Genomic DNA, 17,840 nt, shown 5'->3' on the forward strand with positions numbered 1-17,840 from the left:
GTAATGTAAGGGAATGGATCTGGGTGAGTTGCTCTTCAGAGGGTCGGTGTGGATTCGTTGGGCCGAAGGGCCTGTTCTCACACTGTAAGTAATCTAATCTAAACACTGATCACAGACTAAGTGTAAACAAGTGAAATAATAAAAAGATGAAGATCTGCAAAAAAAAACCAATGTAGCAGAGAATCTCAGCAGACATGGTGAGATTCTGTGGCTGTTCTTTGGAATTGACAGTAGATAGGAAACTGAGGGATATTTGATTGAAGAGAGGAGTTAGGGGGCAGGGTTGGTAAAGGAGTGAGTGGATAGATGGAGCCCAGACCAAGGGATGGATGATAGTATGCCAGGGAGAGAAAACTTTGTAATAGGAGGCATAACCAGTTAAAAGTGTCATGACAGGGCCTGGGGTGTAAGGGTGTAAAGGACACAGAAGATAGCATTCGGGTTTCTTTGTTTCCTGACTATAAACTGGCAATTGGACGCTGCTATACAGCTGGAACATAACAAGCTCTTTTACAACTTGAAGGTCAAATGGGGTGGTGCAGTGTACACTTTAGGTACACGATATTCTGTTACTTCTGCAGTAAGGTGGATACTGTACGGAATAGGCTGGTACCAGGAGCCTTTGAGTTAAAGAAAACTGACGGCCAAAACAAAACCAGGAACAGCGGATCTGGGAAATCTGAAACAAAAACAAAAATTGATGGAAAAATTCTCTGGCAGCATCTGTGGAGAGAAAGCAGAGTTAACGAAGTTTAATATTAGCTCCGCACTTTACTCACAGCCTCTACTGCGGACTCACTCAGTGATCACGATCCAGATCATATCCCTGGCCCCGCCCTTACAGCACGGGTCCCGCCTTATACAACCGACCCCGCCCCTATATCATTGGCCCCGCCCTTACAGCACGGGTCCTGCCTTATACAACCGACCCCGCCCCATATCATTGGCCCCGCCCTTAGCACGGGTCCCGCCTTATACAACCGACCCCGCCCCTATATCATTGGCCCCGCCCTTAGCACGGGTCCCACCTTATACAGCTGCAAATGTGTTGCTGGTCAAAGCACAGCAGGTTAGGCAGCATCTCAGGAATAGAGAATTCGACGTTTCGAGCATAAGCCCTTCATCAGGAATAAGAGAGAGAGCCAAGCAGGCTGAGATAAAAGGTAGGGAGGAGGGACTAGGGGGAGGGGCGATGGAGGTGGGATAGGTGGAAGGAGGTCAAGGTGAGGGTGATAGGCCGGAGTGGGGTGGGGGCGGAGAGGTCAGGAAGAGGATTGCAGGTTAGGAGAGCGGTGCTGAGTTGAGGGAACCGACTGAGACAAGGTGGGGGGAGGGGAAATGAGGAAGCTGGAGAAATCTGAATTCATACCTTGTGGTTGGAGGGTTCCCAGGCGGAAGATGAGGCGCTCCTCCTCCAGCCGTCGTGTAGTTGTAGCGACGCATGGCTGCAAGGGTGGAGCGGAGGATCCGGAGGGAGGTCTGTTGCTGGAGGCTTCGGATTTGTTGTAGGTACAGGTTGTCCTGGTTGGGTCCAAATTTTGTTGGTTGGAATGTAGTTCGGAGTCCGTGTGGGATCAGTCGGTTCCTTAGGCAGGTGCTGAGGAAGGAGATGTGGCTGTGGTAACGAGTCTGTTTGAGAACGTGGCTGAAGAGCTTCTGTGCAGAGGAGATGACCTGGGGGGTGCAGTGAGAGAGAGAGACTCATTGAAATCCTTGTAGAGGGAGGAAGAGAGCTTCTTCAAGGAAGGCATCCTTGTAAGAGGATTCGCAGTAGGTTAAAATCTTCGAGTAAAAAATGAGGTCTGCAGATGCTGGAGATCACAGCTGCAAATGTGTTGCTGGTCAAAGCACAGCAGGTTAGGCAGCATCTCAGGAATAGAGAATTCGACGTTTCGAGCATAAGCCCTTCATCAGGAATAAGAGAGAGAGAGCCAAGCCGGCTAAGATAAAAGGTAGGGAGGAGGGACTAGGGGGAGGGGCGATGGGGGTGGGATAGGTGGAAGGAGGTCAAGGTGAGGGTGATAGGCCGGAGTGGGGTGGGGGCGGAGAGGTCAGGAAGAGGATTGCAGGTTAGGAGGGCGGTGCTGAGTTGAGGGAACCGACTGAGACAAGGTGGGGGGAGGGGAAATGAGGAAACTGGAGAAATCTGAATTCATACCTTGTGGTTGGAGCCTTATACAACCGACCCCGCCCCTATATCATTGGCCCCGCCCTTACAGCACGGGTCCCGCCTTATACAACCGACCCCGCCCCTATATCATTGGCCCCGCCCTTACAGCGCGGGTCCCGCCTTATACAACCGACCCCGCCCCTATATCATTGGCCCCGCCCTTACAGCACGGGTCCCGCCTTATACAACCGACCCCGCCCCTATATCATTGGCCCCGCCCTTACAGCGCGGGTCCCGCCTTATACAACCGACCCCGCCCCTATATCATTGGCCCCGCCCTTACAGCACGGGTCCCGCCTTATACAACCGACCCCGCCCCTATATCATTGGCCCCGCCCTTACAGCACGGGTCCCGCCTTATACAACCGACCCCGCCCCTATATCATTGGTCCCGCCCCTACGCTAGCGGCCCGCCTCTACAACACCGGCCCCGCCCCTCTGCCTGACACCTGTCAATCCAGGGCATCGCCTCAACCGGACGGTCCGTTCTCGTCAAGCAGCCGGGTAATTTGTTTTTCCAACAGTGAGAGCAAAATCTCTTTCAAATAAACCAGCTGTCAAGTTTTTAAATAAGCTGGATGAATGACATGCAATGCCAGTTATTACTATTGTTGTTAAATGGTGTAACGTTGATATAGATACTGCGCCTGAAGTTTTAAATGAGTTGCTAAAGGAAGATTCCGGCGGAAGGAATTTGGTGTTGGACTGGAAGAGCCACGTATGGCGCCCGGCTGCCGCTCACCTCCAGAAGGGTAAATGGCGGCTAGGGGGGAGCGGAATGGGGCTTTATAACCGGGGTCAGAGAACGGTGGCGTTCTCAATTTTTATACGTTAGTATTTTACCTTCTGTGGAAGTGTCGCGGCCTAAAGCTGGCGGCGAAGCCTCGGGTTGACGTTCTGAGACTGGCTGGGTGGGACGAAGAGGTTGGCCTCTGGAACTGCCCGGCAACGGTCTTTAACCCTCCTCCGTCTTTTAAAAATATTGAACTGTCCTTTGTTTGCCTGGGGTTAAAAGCGCGCTCATCCGCGGTAACAGCAGACTGAAACAGCCGAGATGTTAACGTTTGGGAAGCTTGGAGGATACAAGGATTCGAGTGCTAGTGGCTCGAAGCCGAACTGGGCATTTAAACGTTTGTGGAAACAAAAGGGAGGGAGGTCATGGCCAAGAAAATAATGAGTCTTGAGGATGTTATTGCCCCATTGGCATTGCGTTCTCATGACGCTCTATTTACTATCGCATTCCATTAGTATACGTTACAATTGCCTTTAGCTAAATAGCTTTTTGTAGTAAACAAAGCAAAAATTGCTGGAGAAACTTAGATCCAACAGGATCTGTGGAGAGAAGGTGGAGTCAACAATTCGGGTCAGTGACTCCTGCTCTGAAGGTGCTTTCTGTGGGAATGCTGCCTTACCTCCTGAGTTTCTTCTCCAGCAATATGTTTATGTTTTGGCATCTGCAGTCCTTTGTCTTTTTAGATATTAGTAGTAGTGAAGAATTATTATAAAGTTATATATTTTTAAACTGACAAAGGATGTTTGATTTGAATCAAATGTAGGACCAGTGGTCATTATACTTTTGTAAGTTGTTATTTGCTTGTATTCCTTTGAAACATCTGAATATGATACATGATGAAGATTTTATCCTTCGCTTGCTGCACCTCATTAATGCCATCTATATTTGTCATCTTTTCCTAGGTTTCAAATAAAATCTAAATTGCTTGTCATTTAATGTTTAATCTCACCTATTGATGATTTCATTGTTCAGCATTTGTTTTGTATGTGCTGATGATATTATCTAGCCAGAGTAAATGATTATGAGAGAGTAAAGACTGCAGATCAAAGTCAAGTGTGGGGTGCTGGAAAAGCACAGCAGATCAGGCAGCTTCCGAGCAGGAGAATTAACATTTCTGGCATAAGCCTTCATCAGGAATGAGGTTTGTGGGCCATGGGGTTGCGAGGTAAATGGGAGGGGGTTGGTTGAGAGTGCGATGGGCAGATGAAAGTGGGAGAGAAGGTGATAGGTCAGAGAGGAGGGTGGAAATGATAGATGGGAAAGGTGATGGATGGATCAGGAGGGTGGTGCTGGATTGGCGGCTGGGACTGGGATAATGTGAAGGGAGGGGAAATGAGGAAACTGGTGAAATCCACATGGAACCCTGCAAACACACGGGATCAAAGGCAGTATATGAAGTGTTCTTTCTCCAGGCGATGAAGGAGGCCCAGGACCTGTGTGTCCTTGGCAGAGTGGAGGGGGAGTTGAAATGTTCAGCCACGGGGCAGTGTGGTTGGTTGGTGTGGGTGTCCCAGAGATGTTCTCTGAAATGATCTGCAAGTTGGCATCCTGCCTCCTGATGTAGAGGAAACGACATTGAGTGCAACTGATACATTGGTGGAGGTACAGAGAAATTTTGCCAGATGTGGAAGGATCCTTTGGGACCTTGGTTGTTGGTGAGGTGTGGGTGCAGGTTTTGCACTACTTGCGGTTGCAGGGGAAGATACTGGGAGTTGGGTGTAGGCTGGTGGGGAGCATGGGTCTGACAAGGGAGTTGCAGAAGAATGGTCTCTCCAAATGCTGATAGGGATGGGGAGGGAAAAAAATCTCTGGTGGTGGTGTCAGTTTGAAGATGCCTGGAGCAATAACACCTCATGTTCCACTTTGGGCCCCTGCAACCAAACAGGATCAATGTGGATTTCACTAGTTTCCTCACTGCCAATCCACACCCCACCCCCACCCCTACCCCTCATTACCCCAGTCCCAAGCCTCCAACTTGGCATCGCCCTCTCAGCCTGTCCATCGCCTTTCCCATCTATCCGCTCCACCTTCTGACCAGTCACCTTCTCCTCCACCTTCATCTACCTATCACATTCTCAGCTACCTTCCCCCAACCCCACCTGCCCGCAATCCTCATTCCTGATGAAGGGCTTGTGCCTGAAATATCAATTCTCTTGCTCCTGACCTGCTGTGCTTTTCCAGCATCACACTCTTGACCCCCACGAAAGTAAATGATTAACAACTTTACCCTGAATTCACATCATTTTAAAACTTCAACTGTTTCTGACTCTTGTACTGTGTCTGTTTTTGAATCTTAAGGTTCTCTCCCATCTAAGAGAATTTCCTAAACTTGTCCTTGTTCTTAATTTCCACCTCCTAGGTATTGAAGCTGCTTTTTATTTTCAAATCATTCCTCACTTTTGAAGTGCTGGGGTAACTTGTGAAATCAGTATAGGCTTCAGCAGTGTGTTATCAGTGTTGTGAACTTCTGGAATTCTGCTCTGGCACATAGAGTCCTTAGGATGCATTATGCTTCTGAGCAGCTTGTACAATCTCTTTCCAGTTAAACTTAAGACTTCTACATCTCCTTTCAGTTTCAACTATTACTATGTCACAGCGAATGATTTGGCTTTGGTCCTCTGCCATTTTGCTCTTTCTTCATATCAGGAAATTGATTAGTTCATTATTTAGGGTCACTGTCTTTAGCCACTGTGTTGTTGACAACTGAGCTACATTCATCAATTTCCCTCAGGTTACATACCCTCAGTAACTACAGTTTGAAGTCTCCTTCTCTGTATTAGACAAACCAATACTTGTTCATTTCCTCGAAGTGGGATAGTGAGAATCTTGTATTGCTTTGGTATAGGTCTGTGTTGCTACCGTCATTTTTTTTTCTGCTTTAGTGATCCTTCTGTCCAGACTCTTAGCCTATTTTTCTCATGTAACTTCAAAATAAAACCTCTCCATTTCTGAGGCAGCTTGGGAATGAAAAAACTCTGCTGATGAAAAATTCTTAACATAGCAATACCCAAGTCTCTTATTTGCAATACTGATCTTATAACTGGGAGCTGCTTAAAATGCTCATCCTAATTCTGTCTGACAAACATCTCACCTCTTCCTTTTTACCTCTTCCGTTTTTAAGTTCCCAAACTACTGCTGACTGTTCACAAGTGGCTGATGGTCACATGATGTTCATAGGGAGTGTCAGGTTTTTTTTTTGTGTGGGAATATATCTCCTGGAACTGATCCTGTCAACAAACTAGCACTTCTAGCAGGATCACTGGAGAGTGATTGTGGTTGACACTGTCTAATTAATTCCTCCCTCCAACTTTTCAAACTTGAGACCCACTAGTTGCTACATTGCCTATGATCAAGTTAGTTTCATATTAATGCACTAAGAGGGAGACTTCAGATTATAAATACTGAGGGTGGCTGAGGTCTGATAGGAACCTTGAGGCTTCTGCTCTGTCTGGATCTTTTATTTACAGAAGCCATTTGACAAGGTGCCAAATAAAAGACTGATCCAGAAAGGTAGGTCCCAGGGGGTTAGAAGTAGAATATTAGCTTGAAAAGAGGATTGATTGACTGACAGAAAGCAGAGGATTGGGGTAACCAGGTCCTTCTCTGATGGTGAACTGTAACTAGTAGGGTGCCACAGGGTTCATTACTTGGACGTCAACTATTGACCATCTATGTAAATGATCTGCAAGTATGGAAAGACTGTAACAATACAAAGCGCTCAGATGATACTAAAATATGTCGGAAAACAGGCTATAATGAGGGAGTTTAAGGGCGAATATTGATATTCTAGGAGAATGGACCAGAATCTGGATGATGGAGTTTAATGTGGTTTCCATTTTGGCTGGAAAAATAAGAGTAAATTATGATTTAACTAGGAAGTAGATTCAAAGTGCGTCAGTGCAAAGGGACATGGCTGTCCTTGTCTATGAATTGCAGAAAGTGGATATGCAAGTGTAGCATAAAGTAAGAAAGGCAAATGGAATATTGACATTTATTGCAAAAGGCCTGGATTATAGAAGTAAAATCTTATTACAATATTACAAAATGTTGGTGAAATCACACCTGGAGTACAGTGTCCAGATTTGGTGTCTTCAAGAAAGGATGTGGTGCCACTGGAGGCAGTTCATAGAAGGTTCACCAGATTGATTTCAGGGATGAAAGAACTGTTGTACAAAGAACAGTTGAATAGCTTGGGCTTATGATCACTGGAGTTCAGAAGAATGGGGGAGTGGATCTGATAGAAGTGTAGAAAATGCTGCAGGGGTTTGATAAAATGACGTTGGACAGATGTTTTCCATTGTGGGACAGTCTAGAACCAGAAGTTATAGATATAGAATAAGAAAGGGGTGGGTTCAAAAGCTACTCCTGACAATTGTAAATCTGTTGAATTCCTGCTCCAGAGTGTAGTGGAGGCAGAATGAATCAGAGTCAAGAATGAAATAGGTATATTTCTGATGAAAAGCAGTATAAAGGCTTTGGGGAGCAGGAAGGAAAGTGGAGTGGATACCAGGATAAAATCAACTAAGGTCATGTTATATGGTGGAGTAGGCTCTAAGGGACTGAATTGCCAACTCTGGCTCCCATTTCATATGTTCCTTTGTCACTTGCTGGTAAATTCGAAGAAATCATTGAGAGTTTAATGCAACATATTAATTTTGGATTATGGTATCTTATCAGTGATCTCAAATTCTATTCAGAATTCTTTAAGTTAGAGGTTGGATGCATCAAGCACTTTTAAAAATATAATGTGTTGTATACATCACCAATGGTGGTTGTTTTTGACTGCATTGTGGAATGTAATTTTTGAGCTAGCAAGTATACTTGTACATTAATGTTTCCTGTATCATAATTGTCTCATTGGCTGTAAAATGTTTTGGGATATCCTGAGGTCATGAAAGTTACAATATAAATCCAATTCTATTAGCCTGCTTTTAGTTCTAGCATATGTTAAACATTGTCTGGTGTATTTTATTAGATATGACATTGGGAAATTTCTTTTATGTAGCTGTAGTAACATTCTTATGGACCATTATATATGTGTGTGGGGCTTTGAAACTAGATTTCTCCCAGGGTAGTACATGATGGCTGGAAGTTATTCCTAAAATCCTAATCTTTTTGGATTGTACATTCTGTATCCTGCCACATTTAAAGTTTTGAATGTTGTATCCTAAGTTTTCAAAATTACCTAATGTTTTTATAATTATTACTCAATTACTTGGAATGGTTTTGATTTTAATCTTGTCACCAAGTGATGAATCATCACATATTAGTAATTAAAAGTAATGTGTTTTAGTCATTATCTCAGCTTTTTTGATCTGCTTGTCTGCTAAATTTTGTACCATTTAGTTGTTAATTGCCATTCATATTTCCAGACAGTTTTGTCAGTATATTGTGGCACTTGAAAAAGAAGTTCAAGCACTTTGCTTTCACAGACATAGAAATTCAGTTGCTGAGCAATTATAGATATATTACTGTTTTGAATTCTTATTCGTCTATCCATTCCTGGATTTAGACAAAACAAGTTATTGTAGGTAGACAGAAAGTCAGTTTTGACTTAATTAGCATTTTGCAAATAATTGATTTTAAAATTCTCATACATGCTTTTAAGCCACTTCATAGCCTGTACTTTGATATCTCTGTAACCACCTTCACCCTTCCCAAGATCTCTTGTGCTGCTCAACTCTGGCTTCTTGAGCATCATTGATTTTAATCTTATCACCACTGGCGGCTGAATTTTCATCTGCTAAGCTGCTAAACTCCCAAATATCCTCCCTAATCCTCTCTGTGACTTTAACTCTTTTCTCCCTTAAGGTAGAGCTTTGAAATCTTTTTACCAAGTTTTTGTTATCTCTCCCAATACAATATTTGGCTTAGTTTTTAAAATGGTTTTTGTAAAGCTTCTATGAAATACTGTGGAACATTCATGTTGCAGGTGCCAAATAAATGCAACTTCTTGTTTGCCTTCAATGCTTTTTTTGGTCTCCAATCAGTCTGCAAGGAAATTACACTGTAACCACTAAAACCTGTTCTTTAGTTTCTTTAATAGTTCAAAATGTACTTTACAGATGTAAAGTAGCATTTGGAAGTCAAAATCTGTACAGTAGACTAAGCTGAAATAATTTTAATAGATTTTAATTCTTTATTTTAATAAGGTCTGGAGGTGTGACTGGAAATGTTTAGATTCTTGGAAAGGTTACTGTTTAAGGGGGTGAAAAATTAAGATAAAGTGGGCATAGCAGATTATTACAATTAAAATGGGACAACTCTGAAAGATTTGTGAGATTTTAAGTGTTCTTCAGTCATCGCATCTCAATGCACTGAATTTTCCACTGTTTCTCTGAAACTTCCTATACATTGTGCACAAACTGTCCTCTTCCTACATTTTCAATTCCCTTCACCGTAATTCCCTTAACAATCCTTTTTTGCCTTTCTCCAGCTTTCTTCTACCTTTTCATAACCCAAACTTGCTAACATCTAATCACTAATTTCTGATTTACTTTGTCTTTTTCTTGTTCTCTGCCATCATTCTGCCCAAGCTTTTGACCTTGAGTCTTAATGTTTTGGTTCTTTTCAACTCAATAAAATCTAGAATAAGTCACTATCAACTTTTTTAAAATCAAGAAGTATGAAGTGTAATGTGACACACACTTGCAGTATATCTTTTTAGTAAACTATTTTGACATTAATTTCTTTCCTATTTATGTCTACAAAAAATGTTTGAAATTTTAGTTGTATCATAACAGCTGATGGGCGGTGAAATTGCCCTCAAAGCATTGGAACTAAAAGTGATATTCATCTTGTTTTTACAGAGTCTATTATTGGTTGGATGGCTTTGGTAGTTTATTTTTAATCTTTTCTGAGATGATGAGTTTATTATTGTTCTATAGTCAGTCTTTGCTCTCCAATATCGCTTTCATACAGTAATTACTAACTTGTGAGCCTTGATTGGTAAAGTGGATGAACTGTTCAACCTCCTCGTGGGAGCACAAGGCAGCGCCGATATAGTCATCGATGTAGCGGAGGAAAAGGTGGGGGGTGCCCATCCTCCCACTTCCTCCACAACTTCTCTTTCCAATCCTCCCACTTCCTCCAAACCAAAGGAGTTGCCATGGGCACCCGTATGGGCCCCAGCTATGCCTGCCTCTTCGTAGGATATGTGGAACAGTCCATCTTCCGCAACTACACTGGTACCACCCCCCACCTTTTCCTCCGCTACATCGATGACTGACTGTATCGGCGCTGCCTCGTGCTGTCACAAGGAGGTTGAACAGTTCATCCACTTTACCAACACCTTCCACCCCAACCTCAAATTCACCTGGACCGTCTCAGACTCCTCCCTCCCCTTCCTAGACCTTTCCATTTCTATCTCGGGCGATTCCCCCCCAGACGTGATCGATGATGCCCTCCATTGCATCTCCTCCACTTCCCGCACCTCCACCCTTGAGCCCCGTCCCTCCAACCACCACCAGGACAGAACCCCACTGGTTCTCACCTACCACCCCACCAACCTCCATATACAGTCTGGGACACCCGGACCAACCAACCCAATCACCCCATGGCTCAACACTTTAACTCACCCTCCCACTCCACCAAGGACATGCAGGTCCTTGGACTCCTCCATCGCCAGACCATAACAATACGACAGTTGGAGGAAGAGCGCCCCATCTTCCGCCTGGGAACCCTCCAACCACAAGAGATGAACTCCGATTTCTCCAGTTTCCTCATTTCCCCTCCCCCCACCTTGTCTCAGTCAAATCCCTCGAACTCAGCACCGCCCTCCTAACCTGTAATCATCTTCCTGACCTCTCCGCCCCCACCCCACACCGGCCTATCACCCTCACCTTGACCTCCTTCCACCTATCGCATCTCCATCACCCATCCCCCAAGTCCCTCCTCCCTACCTTTTATCTTAGCCTGCTGGACGCATTTTCCTCATTCCTGAAGAAGGGCTTATGCCCGAAACGTCAAATCTCCTGTTCCTTGGATGGTGCCTGACCTGCTGCGCTTTTCCAGCAACACATTTTCAGCTCTGATCTCCAGCATCTGCAGACCTCATTTTCTCCTGGGAGTGTTGATGCCTGGTTATGAAACACCACCTAGTCCAGCCACAATTAGTCACTGTATAAATATAAAGGAGATGGATACATTGCCACTCTTGCCCCAATTCCCCTTCAACATTCTCTCGAATGTCCTAATATGCATAATTCAAAGATTACTGGACTAGCTGTAGAATGCCTGCTGTTATACTGAAAAACACAAAATAGCCAATCTGCAATTTTGGTAGTCTGGAGTTTTTAGTTCTTCCTTGGGGTATAGATATTACTGCCAAGGCAGAATTTGTTCGTCTTTAGATGATCTGTCACATTGTACTACTGCAGTCTGTGCATGGGAAGTGTTTCCTTGATATTTACAATGATGTTTGTGGATTTTGGGTGAATTGCTGTAGTTTTGAGTTGCTAAGGCAGCATTTCTTACAATTCTTTTATGCTCAGTTTTACTTGATTAAAAGTATCTCTGGCTGACTCCAGAAGCAGTTTGCTGCTGTTCTTCAGGGTAATTGACAGTGGTCACAATTTTTGACTCTGGGTTCACATAACATATAGCATTTATGCTGTAGCTGTAGAGTCTATTCAAAACTATCTGACCACTGCTAAATGAATGCACCATAAAATCCGAATCTATCACATGTGAAGTTTAATACACTGTTGTTAAATGTCTTCCAGGCTAAGTAGATTACTCTTTTTTTTCATGATCATCATTTCTAGGGGCACAAATGGTAGATCAGAGCCCACATTCTCCAGTAAGTCGGTTAATTATTCTTGAACCCTTGATACACTGGTATCCCTAAAGGGATAGATGAACAGTTGTGATATGGGTTGGTTTAGAAATTAATTATTATTAATTTATTTAACCAATTAATTTATTTATTTAATAGTGTCTGACTGAACATTTTGTTGCATCTCTGGTAAAAGGGTTTGCATTTACAATGGAATTTTTTTATTACATTTGAACCAAGTCTTAATGTGATTTGTATTTACAGCCACCCTTGATTCAGAAGTTGAGTTCACTTTTAAAGTGTTGTATTTTCAAAGCTGTTCTATATAATATTAAACAATCTTTGTGATAATAGGTTTGCTTGTGAAATGGAACTCCTTTTATATTTGTTGCAACTAAATGTTATTTTGTATCTGGATTTGCTGTAAAAAAAAATGTTGATTTGACATTGTATAAAAGTAAAGAGGGGACGATTTTGACCCAGATAATAGACTCTTGTTGCTCTTTGGAGCTCAGAGCTTCTATTTGTCTGGAGGTATATGCAGTACAGTTAGTTAATGTGAAAATTAATATTCTGTGATTTTAAAGTACAGCATTTTAAAAACAATTGAATGTGAATCTGTTGTTTGCAGATATTATTTCCAAAAGTGGTGTGCAGCCTATAAGAAGTATGAATTTAATAGGCTTTGTTATCAGTTACAGATTTAAATCTCATTTTTAATTTAAATCCATTCTGCAGTGCAGTTTAATTGAAAGCCAGTTGGTGTGACTTGTTTTGATTGAAACCCTACACTCCTTCCATTTGTCTAGTGAGAGCTAACTTGATCAATTAAAGAAAAAAAACGAGGATAAAATATACCAAATTCAAAGATTTTAAAAAATGTAAACTATGATTTTCTGTTCTGAAGAGCATATTGTTAGCTACCTTTAAAGTGGACAGTTTGTTAGAACCTGCAACAACATCTCTCCAATAATGTGTTCTCATTTCGTCAATATTTGCTAAATGTCACCTCCAGGGCTTTTGGTTTCTTGGAGATTTTTTCCCTATACCAACTGTCCAAGTAATTTGAAGACAATTTCTATTGATGTTCAAGTTCTCATACAGATTATTATGGTGTACTGGGTAAGAATTGGTAAAAGCTCTATCAATAATGTCTGTCCAGTGTCTTTCACATTTGAATGTGGCATTTTTCCAATGTCTTGTTGATCATTTCCAGTTAATAGTTAAATGGCTGTTTCAGACTTTTCTGTGAATTTTAAACCCAAATTGATTTTTGAGGATTTCTACTGTTGAAGTAATGAACTGTTTTTGATGTATTAACACTGGTTTGAAGTTCCCCATTGGCTGTTCGCTCTACTGTGACATCTAGGAATGGCAGTTTGTTGTTGTTTCCCTCCTCTTTAGTGAACTTTATGCCAACTTTATTGATGGTCTTGACGATTTCCTCTAATTTGTTTTGTTTAATGATGACAAAGGTCATCCATATAGCAGACCTAAAGTTTGGGTCGGATAGTTGGCAGAGCTGTTTGTTAGAGTCTCTGCTAAGAACCCTGATATTGGAGATCCTGTGAGTGTTTCAATGTCTTGTCTGTAGGTTTGTTGTTGAAGGTGAAGTGGGTGGTAAGGCATAGATCCACTCGCGTGATGACAATATCCTTGCTGTTGAAATTGGTGTTGGGTGTATGTGTCTTTGGTTCTTCAAATAGTGTGGTCAGTGTTTCCTTGGCCAGGTTGATGTTGATGGATGTGAACAAGGCTGTTACATCAAAGGAGACCATTATTTCATCCTCTTCTTTCTTGGTGTCTTTCCCTAACCCTAACCTGTCAAAAAGAACAGGTACCCAATGAACACAGTCCGACGGTTTCTCAGTAACAAACCCATACAAGAGGACAAAACATGTCCAGAAACCCTAGCCACTCTACCCTACATCAAAAACATCTCTGAAATGACTGCCAGACTACTCAGATCTCTTGGCATCATGGTAGCCCACAAACCCACCAACGCACTAAAACAGCAGCTAATGAACTTGAAATATCCCATTCAGACAACAAGTAAAACTAATGTCATTTACAAAATACCTTGCAAGAACTGTAACAAACACTACATTGGACAAACTCCAGAAAACTAGCTATCAGGATAAATGAACATCAATTAGCCACAAAAAAAAATGACCCACTCTCCCAAGTATCCTTGCATACAGACGAGGAAGGACACCACTGCGACTGGGACAACACATCCATCCTAGGACAAGTCAGAGACATACACGAGAATTCCTTGAAACACTGTATTCCAACCAGAACTCTATCAACAAGCACGTTGACTTGGATCCCATTTACCAGTCCCTGAGAAAAGGAACCGGAAATGACAGCATCACAGGAAATGACATCACTAACCCAAGGAAGCCTAAACACACAAGTAGAAAGTGGGCCATACCACTGGTGTATCATCCTGAGGCTCACTGATGATGTTATCTGGTACAGTGATGAAAAGTCTGAAAACGAACCTATTGCTGATATGCTTATTTTGCCGAAGTTACATGATCATGATTTGAGCACAAAACATTTAAGATTGTATTACATGTATAAATGTTCATCCTATAAATATCTGGGCTTTAAAAAAATCAGTAAGTACATTGTCTAAAGCTCCTCAGCAAAGATTATACAGTCAGTGCAATGGTTACCAATCAGCCCACATCAGGACCTGAAAGCAAAAATCAAAGCTGGCCATCTAGTGTAGTACTGAGGAGGTGTTGCCTAGTTGGGTGACTTATTTCAGATGAGGTGTACTGGTGTTTCCCCTTTATAATCTTTTTTCTACCTATCAGAACGGAAGGCAGGGGAGTAATCTCTGCAGTCATGGCCAATGTTTACCTTTGTCAATATCGGAGAAAAAAATACATGGACACTATCTCAATGCTGTTAATAGCTGTAAATTTATTCACAGCAAGCTGCTGTGTTTCTGTAGTACGGCAGTAGTTACCATTTAGAAGTACCTTTTGCTGTAAAGTGTTTTGAGATTTTGAATCATGAAATATGCTATTGAAATGCAAAACTTTATAAATTACTATGTTGCCATTAGCTTTCTCTGACTGTTTGTTTGTAAATGAGGATTTCCCCTAGAAGATTTTCGGCTGGTTGGTGCAGTGATCAAATTCTCCTTCCCCTCCAGTTTCCGGTTCAGGCAGTGATGGACATAGGCCAGATGGTTAATTAGAGAAAAAAGGATTAATTAAGGAATGAATAATTGGATCATATTTGTTGGTCACACTACAGCTAACTTGAAATACTTGTTAGGAGCAAGATACTTGTTCCCTTGGTTTGTTGGGTGCAGCATACTGAAGATTAAAAGAGGGCAAATGTGTGGCAGATGAACAATAACGTGGGCAAATGTGAGTTTGTTAACTTTGCTAGCAAAACAAGAGTGCAGATTATCTGAATAGCCGTAGGTTGGGATGGGGGAGGTGTAATGAAACCTCTATGTCCTTGTATAACAGTTGCAGAAAGTAAGCATGCAGATACAACAGGTACAAAATAGAATGTTGAGCCTTCATTGTGAGGATTCATGTACAGGAGTGGAATGTCTTGCTGCAGCTGTATAAGTCCTTGGTCCGATTACACCTAAAGTAGTTTTGTAGTTTTGGTCTCCTTATCTGAGGAAGGATGCTCTAGGTATGGAGGCAGTGCATCAAAGATTTACCAGCCAGATACCTGGGATGGTAGGATGAATGAATTGAAGAGAGACTGGATTGGTCAAGATTATATTAATTGAAGTTGGAAGAAGAAGGGAGAATCTCATGAAAGCTTATAAATTTTATGATGGGACAGACAGGGTAAACTCAGGAAGATGTTCCAAGTGACTGACTGGGGAGTGCAGAACCAGGAATCGCAGTTTTAAGAATATGGAGTTAGCATTTCTCATTGAGATGAGAGAAATTTTGTAACCTGGAAAGTGCTGAGCCTCTTGGATTCTCGGCTACAGAATGTGGTCGAGGTCAAAACATTAAATGTTTTCAAGAAAGAGTCATATATAGTTCTTTTGGATAAAGGATATTGAGAGAAAGTGAGAGCAAGCTACTGAGTTGGATGGTCAGCAATGATCATATTGAATAGTGGAGTAGCCTCGAAGGGCTGAACAATCTGCTCTTGTTTTCTGATGTGAACTATAAACTTCCAGTTCTTTCTTCATGATATTTCCTGTCCCAGCATAATGAGTTTAACCAAATAAGATTATGAAACCGTAGAAAAATTTAAATAAAGTTCTTCCTTGGTAGATCAGGAGGTGTCCTACTCCTAAACACAGCCTGATCAGATATGTAAGAAAATCATCTGTTTTCAGTCTTGTTAGGATTACACTAATCCTTAATTTAAAGTCATTTCATTAAAATTATGATTCATTTCTTCCTAGTAATAAGTTCCTACTTCACTATTTGCATTACATGATTCAGACAGTTGAGTCATTCCATTTTTAAAAGGGGGAAAATGTGACTAAATTCTAGGGAGCGAACAGTAATAACTTTGTTTGCCTGTGATATTCACATTACTCTGTAGCTCTAAAGCTCAATATCATCTCTAGAAGCAGTTGTGCATTAAGCTGAAGATTAAAATCAAGCTCTAACAAGCCATTGTCTCTACCAACCTGAATCATAGTGCATTGAAAGTGGAGTCACAGATAGATAGGATAGTGAAGAAGGCATTTGGTATGCTTGCCTTTATTGGTCAGTGCATTGAGAATAGGAGTTGAGGTCACATTGAGAGAGCAGGACATTGATTAGGCTACTTCTGGAGTATTGCGTGCACAGTGGTTAGCATTGCTGCTTCACAGCGCCAGAGACCCGCGTTCAATTCCCGCCTCGGGCAACTCTCTGTGTGGAGTTTGCGCATTCTCCCTGTGTGTGCGTGGGTTTCCTCCCACAGTCCAAAGATGTGCAGGTTAGGTGAATTGGCGATGCTAAACTGCTCGTAGTGTTAGGTGAAGGGGTAAATATAGTGGAATAGGTCTGGGTGGGTTGCTATTCGGAGGGTTGGTGTGGACTTGTTGGGCCAAAGGACCTGTTTCCACACTGTAAGTAATCTAATCTAATTCTGGTCTTCCTCCTATAAGAACAATGTTGTGAAACTTGAAAGAGTCTAGAAAAGATTTACGAGGATGTTGCCAGGTTTGAGCTAGAGCGTGAGGCCGAAATAAGTTTGGGCTGTTTTCCCTGGAGTGTCGGAGGCTGAGGGGTGCCTTCTTGTGGTTTATAAAATCATGAGGGGTGTGGTTAGGGTAAATAGGCAAGATCTTATTTCTGGGGTGGGGCGGGTGTCCAAAAGTAGAGCGCATAGATTAAAGGTGAAAAGGGAAAGATTTAAGAGATCTGAGGTGCAACTTCTTCATGCAGAGGGTTTTACTTGCATGGGATGAGCTGCCAGAAGAAGTGGTGGAGACAGGTACAATTGCAACATTTAAAAGGCTGTGTATATGAATAGGAAGGGTTCAGAGGGACATGGGCCAAATGCTGGCAAATGGGGCTAGATTAATTTGGGATATCTGGTCAGCATGGACAAGTTGGACTGAAGGGTCTGCTTCCATGTTGTACATGTTTATGACACTTATGCTCTGAGTTCATGTAAAAGCCTCACGAGTGTGATAGCCAGTTTTACCAGTAAATCAGAACTAATGCCTGTTCAACTCTGTGGTTTGGTATTATTTGTAAGCAATCTGTTTTGAAATTCTCAACCTTCTGTTGAATGTATTATACCTAGATTTGTTCTGTGCAGCAGTCTGTAATTATATCGCTTCCTTTTTCAGTTTATCTGCTGTTGAAACCCTAAAGTATGTTATTTAACCCTAGACATGACTATTCCAATGTTCTGCTAACCAACCTTCCATCTATCTGTAAGCTTTAAATCATTCAAAGCTCTGCTGGCTGTTTCTTAACTCCCTTTTAAGTTCAATTAATCACAACCCCTGAGCTCACTGACTTGCATTAGCCCTGTCCAGTGACACATCAGTGTTTTTAAAAGTTCATTTTTGTCTTCAAACCTCTGCATGACTTCATCTTTTCTCTTCTCTAGTGTAACCTCCTTCAGCTCTCAAATTCACTGAGATCTTAGTGCTC

The 17,840-nt window shown here is 42.2% G+C and overlaps 1 protein-coding gene across 5 annotated transcripts in view; it reads left to right on the forward strand.

The window, feature by feature from the left end:
* The first annotated feature begins 2,644 nt into the window (after positions 1 to 2,644).
* The window catches only part of golga3 (golgin A3), a 73,788-nt gene continuing 58,592 nt past the window's right edge, over positions 2,645 to 17,840 (forward strand). For 3 of the 5 annotated variants that reach the window (XM_060843400.1, XM_060843404.1, XM_060843405.1), the window contains exon 1: positions 2,843 to 2,922. The gene's annotated coding sequence lies outside the window, so the exon portion shown is untranslated. The other 2 variants (XM_060843402.1, XM_060843401.1) reach the window with 2 other exon arrangements.

This window comes from Hemiscyllium ocellatum, chromosome 24 (assembly GCF_020745735.1).
Source record: "Hemiscyllium ocellatum isolate sHemOce1 chromosome 24, sHemOce1.pat.X.cur, whole genome shotgun sequence".
In the NCBI taxonomy this organism is placed as follows: Eukaryota; Metazoa; Chordata; class Chondrichthyes; order Orectolobiformes; family Hemiscylliidae; genus Hemiscyllium; species Hemiscyllium ocellatum.